The sequence below is a fragment of the Babylonia areolata genome, chromosome 24 (assembly GCF_041734735.1).
Source record: "Babylonia areolata isolate BAREFJ2019XMU chromosome 24, ASM4173473v1, whole genome shotgun sequence".
Taxonomy (NCBI): Eukaryota; Metazoa; Mollusca; class Gastropoda; order Neogastropoda; family Buccinidae; genus Babylonia; species Babylonia areolata.
Window position 1 is genome coordinate 41,661,035 of NC_134899.1, and position 7,500 is coordinate 41,668,534.

Genomic DNA, 7,500 nt, shown 5'->3' on the forward strand with positions numbered 1-7,500 from the left:
ACACAGACGCGGCGCACGCACGCACGCACACACATACATAAGCACATACCCCACCCTCCCCACCCCCACCCACCCCAACACAAACAAACAAACAAAACAAAAACAAAAACAAACAAACAAAAAAAAAAAGCAACAACCAAATGCGTGTACAAGAAAGCATCACTGGTTTTCAAGTAATGCTCACACTTCAATGGCCGTATCCATCGATGCTGTTCGCCAAAAATTCCAGCATTATTTCACCATTGACATAAGTTTACATTTGGGCCAACAGCAAAGTGAGAGCTGTATTATCAATGGTTTCCCCAGTCAATTGGAAACCATTTACAGCTTAGTCTTTTGTGAAGGACTATGACTCTCAAACTAGGAGGCAAAATTGCACTGGCTCTTTCTTAGTGCTGCAGTCTTGTGGGCTAGTTGGCCTTTGGGAACCATCCCAACGCCGACTGTCCTAAAACCCTCTTGGCCGAGAGAGTGGGGATGTAACTGGGGCAAGACACTCTCCACTATAATCAAATTCTAGCCCAAAATAGTCGGAACAGCAGTTGCCTCCTCTGCTGTCCTGATGGTCATAGTAGGACACGACTGACTATCATATATTTCACCATTCCCTCAGGAAACAAGAAAACTGTGCCTGCTCCCCGAGTGGTGCTTAACTGTTGGTGAACCCTATATACACACATGATTTTATCTGAGACGGATCGAGAGAAAGGGAAAGCGTGGTCCGGGCTACAGTGGAGATAATGGGGCAATGCTGAGGCCTGTTAACGTGTAATGGCTGTGCTGTTCTCTGGTTTTTGATTGTTGATCTGTGTGTGTGTGTGTGTGTGTGTGTGTGTGTGTGTGTGTGTGTGTGCCGCTTGCGTGCGTGCGTGTCTCAGTGTGTGTGCGTGCGTGTATGTATACTGATGTTGTGCGCGTGCGTCTCAGTGCATATGTAGTGTGTGTGTGTGTGTGTGTGTGTGTGTGTGTGTGTGTGTGTGTGTGTGTGTGTGTGACAGTGTGTGTGTGTGTGTGTGTGTGTGTGTGTGTGTGTGTGTGACAGTGTGTGTGTGTGTGTGTGTGTGTGTGTGTGTGACAGTGTGTGTGTGTGTGTGTGTACGTGTGTGTCACAGTGTGTGTGTGTGTGTGTGTGTGTGTGTGTGTGTGTGTGTGTGTGTGTGTGTGTGTGTGTGTGTGTGTGTGTGTGTGTGTGTGTGTGTGTGTGTGTGTGTGTGTGTGTGCATTGTGCGCATGCGTCTACATGTATATTATATATTTTCGCACGCGTGTGTTTCACTGAGTTGTATGTGCGTGCGCGTGTGTTCATGTGTGTGTGTGTTGTAGGAGGGGTGAGGGTGCGCGAGGCGGGAGGGGATGGGGGGGGGGCGGGTGCTAACTTTTTGTGTGATGTCACACACCATTAATCACATCTCCACAGCTGTACCGTCAACACACTACAGTCATGAAACGTGTGAGAGGTATAGGTAAACAGGGCCTGCCCCGCTCGCAAGACATTAAAAACCAATAACACTAAGTATCGACAGCACTTCGAACGAATATCACCTGTGCATGCGTTACCGACGTGACCATTGGCAACATAATTCACTGACGATACCATTGGCAACATAATTCAGACTGACGTTGCCATTGCCAACATAATTCACTGACGTTGACGTTACCATTGGCAACATAATTCACTGACGTTACCATTGGCTACATAATTCACTGACGTTACCATTGGCTACATAATTCACCGACGTTACCATTGGCAACATAATTCACCGACGTTACCATTGGCAACATAATTCACTGACGTTACCATTGGCTACATAATTCACCGACGTTACAATTGGCAACAGAATTCACCGACGTTACCATTGGCAACATAATTCACTGACGTTACCATTGGCTACATAATTCACCGACGTTACCATTGGCTACATAATTCACTGACGTTACCATTGGCAACGTAATTCACCGACGTTACCATTGGCAACACGATTCAATACAAATCAACATGATCTGGCGGACGTTGCCTACATTACCATTGGCAACATAATTCATCATCAATGATTAATTATGATCTCTAGGCGTTACTGACATTACCACTAATGAAATATTTCATTCGAAATAAATGTCATTTGTTGGCGTTACTGACGATACCATCAGCATGGCAACATAATTCATGAATGCACATCGTCTGTGGGCTTTACTGACGTACGTTGTCATTAGGCAACATAATTCATGGAATATATTGACAAATATCATCTGAAGGCGTTACTGACGTTGTCATTAGGAACCATAATTCATGAAATATATTGACAAATATCATCTGTAGGCGTTGCCGACGTTGCCATGAGGCAACATAATTCATGAAATATATTGACAAATATCATCTGTAGGCGTTGCTGACGTTGTCATTAGGAACCATAATTCATGAAATATATTGACCAATAACATCTGAAGGCGTTACTGACTTACGTTGTTATTAGGAAACATAATTCATGGAATATATTGACAAATTATCATCTGAAGGCGTTACTGACTTACGTTGTTATTAGGCAACATAATTCATGAAATATATTGACCAATAACATCTGAAGGCGTTACTGACGTTGTCATTAGGCAACATAATCCATGGAATATATTGACAAATATCATCTGAAGGCGTTACTAACGTACGTTGTCATTAGGCAGCATAATTCATGGAATATATTGACAAATATCATCTGTAGGCGTTACTGACGTTGTCATTAGGCAACATAATTCATGAAATATATTGACAAATATCATCTGTAGGCGTTACTGACGTTGTCATTAGGCAACATAATTCATGAAATATATTGACAAATATCATCTGTAGGCGTTGCTGACGTTGTCATTAGGCAACATAATTCATGAAGTACATGAAATATATTGACAAATATCATCTGTAGGCGTTGCTGACGTTGCCATTAGGCAACATAATTCATGGAATATATTGACCAATAACATCTGAAGGCGTTACTGACGTTGTCATTAGGCAACATAATCCATGGAATATATTGACAAATATCATCTGAAGGCGTTACTAACGTACGTTGTCATTAGGCAGCATAATTCATGGAATATATTGACAAATATCATCTGTAGGCGTTACTGACGTTGTCATTAGGCAACATAATTCATGGAATATATTGACAAATATCATCTGTAGGCGCTGCTGACGTTGTCATTAGGCAACATAATTCATGAAGTACATGAAATATATTGACAAATATCATCTGTAGGCGTTGCTGACGTTGCCATGAGGCAAGATAATTCATGAAATATATTGACAAATATCATCTGTAGGCGTTGCTGACGTTGCCATGAGGCAACATAATTCATGAAATATATTGACAAATATCATCTGTAGGCGTTGCTGACGTTGCCATGAGGCAACATAATTCATGAAATATATTGACAAATATCATCTGTAGGCGTTGCTGACGTTGCCAACAGCAACATGATTCTGTCAGTGCTGGCCCCATTTCTTTGGTTGAAAATAAACGAACAATTAAATAAATAGATAATAAATAAATGAATAAATGAATAAATAAAAAGGGAAGAAAAAGAAGGAGGACTATTTATGATTTAGAAAAAAAAATGTTACACTCAAACCAAAAAACCGATAGAAACAATGATGAAGTAGTTCAGTTGCTCTCACAGCAAATTGTGTTTTTAATAAGTGTTGAGTGAGACAGACAGACAGAGTGACAACATAGCTGACAAGACACACACACACACACACACACACATGGCACACACACACACACACACACACACACACACACACACACACACACACACACACACATGGCACACACACACACACACACACACACACACACACACACATGGCACACACACACACACACACACACACACACACACACACATGGCACACACACACACACACATGGCACACACACACACACACACACACACACATGGCACACACACACACACACACACATGGCACACACACACACACACACACACACACGAACACGCACACACACACACACACACATGACACACACACACACACACAGAGGGAGAGAGAGAGGGGTGGAGGGGGGCGGGGGGAACAAACACGTCAGTGACAGACACATTAATTTGTGACTCTTTCCACTGACTCTAAATGGTGCTTGGCTGTTTAGGGAAAACCACTAAGACACGATAACAAGCCTCTGGCGCTAGACTTTTCTCTGCCGCTGGAAAGGGACAGTCAGGAGACAAGTTTTTCCCCCCGCTGTGTTTCCTCCAAGAGGCTCTCTTCTCCTCAACCACCTGTTTGGCTGGACAAGGGAAAAAAAAAAAAAACCCCAACCCCAAACAACTGCGTTGTCAATTCCACTTAGACAAGACTCAACTCGGCATTCTCGTTCAGGGAGCGATAGTTGGACGACGGAATGCTCGCTAAACCCGTTCCAGTAGTAGAAAGAAAAGAAAAGAAATGGAAAAAAATATCGGGGCTTAGAAACCAAAGATTGTGTGTGTGTGTGTGTGTGTGTGGCACAGAACTCTGCTGTGATCGACTTGCGCTGCTGTTGTGGTAAGAGTGTGGGTAGAGTGAGTGAGTGTTTGAGAGAGAGAGTGAGTGAGTGTGAGTGTGAGTGTGAGTGTGTGTTGGCGTTTTAACAACCCTGGTAAGCGTGACTGCACTGATTGGATCATTTCTTTGTCTGGCCGTTGTTCAAGAGAGAGAGGGAAAGAGAGAGAGAGAGAGAGAGTAGGTGAACCAAAAGTGATTCTCATCAAAACAAGAGAACTACACAACTTATTTTTTTTACCCACCAGCACGTACAGAAGACACACGGACAATGGAGATACCTTTTTCACCTGGGTTTTTTAAACGTGAATGATAACTGAACGAAGGACGATTACCTGAAGGCTGGACTTGACCACAGGGAAACTTGTGTCCAAGAACTGACCGAGGAGTGACCAGTGGCCGGCCAGCGGTCAGAGAGGAAGTGTTGTTGTGCGTCGTGTGATGTCCACGGCCTGTCCTGTTGCTGACAAGGATGAAGTGACAGAGGCAGTGGAACGGTCGTGGTCAGAGTCCTAGTCTTTCGCTGTGTGAAATCTGCTCTGCTGGTTCAGTCGTCCGTGATTGTTGGTAAGAAAATTGTTTTTTATTTTTTATTTTTTATAAAGAATTCATTCATTCATTCATTAAATCAGTCAGTGAGTCTGTCATTCATTCATTCATTCATTCATTCGTTCGTTCTTTCAGTTGTTCATTTTTTTTTTTACTGTGTTTGCCAGTTTATCTTTTGTGTTATCTATTAATCATGTATGTCTATACAGATATTGCATATCTATTCATTTGCCTCTATTCATTAATCTATTTGCTTATTTACAGTGTCTTGATATATAATAACAATTGTGTATTTCTTCTTCTTCTTCTTGTTCCTCCTCCTCCTCCTCCTCCTCCTCCTCCTTCCTCCTCTTCTTCTTGTTTGGGTGGGCGGGGCATGACAACCCTTGTAATAGTAATGAGCAAGCCTACATGTACAACTGGCCAGACTATGGAGACAGCGTTCTTGGTGACAAGTTTTTTGTTGTTGCTTTTATTGTTCATGCCCAAAGTTACATCATGCTACGCCTGGTATTTCTGCTTCCGCATACAACGGACTTGATGTTCTCACCTCCTCACCGAATCTGCAGGATTCCCTTTGAGTAATTCTGCTCTGATATCGTTTTTATCCGTATGTCATTGATCAAACGCGAAAATAAAATTATCAAAGATTATCAGCCTGACCCTCTACCTGGATTTGTATTTTGTATTTTGTATTTGTATTTGTATTTCTTTTTATCACAACAGATTTCTCTGTGTTAAATTCGGACTGCTCTCCCCAGGGAGAGCGCGTCGCTACACTACAGCGACACCCATTTTTTTGTATTTTTTCCTGCGTGCAGTTTTATTTGTTTTTCCTATCGAAGTGGATTTTTCTTCAGAATTTTGCCAGGAACAACCCTTTTGTTGCCGTGGGTTCTTTTACGTGCGCTAAGTGCATGTTGCACACGGGACCTCGGTTTATCGTCTCATCCGAATGACTAGCGCCCAGACCACCACTCAAGGTCTAGTGGAGGGGGAGAAAATATCGGCGGCTGAACCGTGATTCGAACTAGCGCGCTCAGATTCTCTCGCTTCCTAGGCGGACGCGTTACCTCTAGGCCATCACTCCACTGGATATAAGGGCCAGGTCATCTGCATTCGTTCCTGTGCTATTCGTTTTGTATACGTCACATTATTATTATTATTTGTTGTTGTTTGGTCCCGTGCGTAAGTATAGGTATAAACATCATCCACTCTTTTGCTGCAAACCTTCACTGACGGTATACAGGCGTATCAGTTGCTTCATTTAATTCCAATTCCATTTTGTTTCAAACTCATTCATTTATTTGTGTGTGTGTGTGTGTGTGTGTGTGTGTGTGTGTGTGTGTGTGTGTGTGCGTGCGTGCGTGCGTGCGTGCGTGCGTGCGACTACAAGCTCTAGTGTGTGTACGTGTCTAATGTGCGCGCGCGGGCACCTGCGCACTTGTCTATAATCATTATGTTACTACTATCAGTATTGGCATTCTTCGTGTTCTGGACATGTGAATGACACGAGTGAGTGACAGCTGTAAGGGAATGAACACAAGGGCAAGTTGCCTGATATTCCAACAGCGAGACTCGAGGCAAACAAGAGACTTAGAAATAAGACCCATCCTTTCGGACTTATTGGCTTCTGTAATCAGCGCGAAGCGTTATATCCCTCCTTCTTCCCAATCTGTTATCTTTTTTTTTTCATTTTTTTTTTCATGTTCCCGGACTTTCTTGGGTCGACCACCGTTTTATTTTGTACATGAATTCATTATAACAATTCAGAGCAGATGGAAAAGAAAGGGGAAAAAAACAAAGAAAAAAAGAAAAAAAGAATACAGTGTACATTAACAATAACATCGTCGTCATAAGTCATTATACTTATAATATATTGTTCTATCAATTTGGTCAAGGTGGACACATTTTCATCATGTGTAACAGTGCAGTTTTATAACATATAATAGACATTCTATCTAGCATCGGCATAGAGTTATGGACACTTTGCTTAGCTAACGTAATGTGGAAAGAACACAACCCACACATGGGATATCTTATGTATGAACACATTTCCTCTAGTTTTCTATACGTGATTATATAACACACCCATTACACAGTCATGTTAAACATTATTACTGCAGACACATAAGTGCACCAATCTGTTATCCTGATGAGTTGAAAGCTCAGTGAGCCTTTCGGAAATGTTTCATTGTCACTCTCTTCTCGTTTCTCTCATTCTCTCTCGCCTTGACTGCTGTAACTCTCTATTGTCTGGTTTGCCGGCTTCATCCATTCAGCCTCTCCCTTCAGCGCATACAAAACTCTGCTGCCTGACTCGTCCTCAGAAAGAAAAGATCTGAGCACATCACTCCTCTTTTGCAACATCTCCACTGGCTCCCTGTCTCACACCG

General features: G+C 42.4%; 1 protein-coding gene across 1 annotated transcript in view; it reads left to right on the forward strand.

Annotated features, from left to right (window-relative positions):
- The first annotated feature begins 4,202 nt into the window (after positions 1-4,202).
- LOC143298901 (uncharacterized) overlaps positions 4,203-7,500 on the forward strand; it is a 30,884-nt gene continuing 27,586 nt past the window's right edge. Inside the window, exons 1-2 of the mRNA XM_076611924.1 lie at positions 4,203-4,558; positions 4,804-5,122. The gene's annotated coding sequence lies outside the window, so the exon portion shown is untranslated. The remainder of the gene's footprint in view (positions 4,559-4,803; positions 5,123-7,500) is intronic.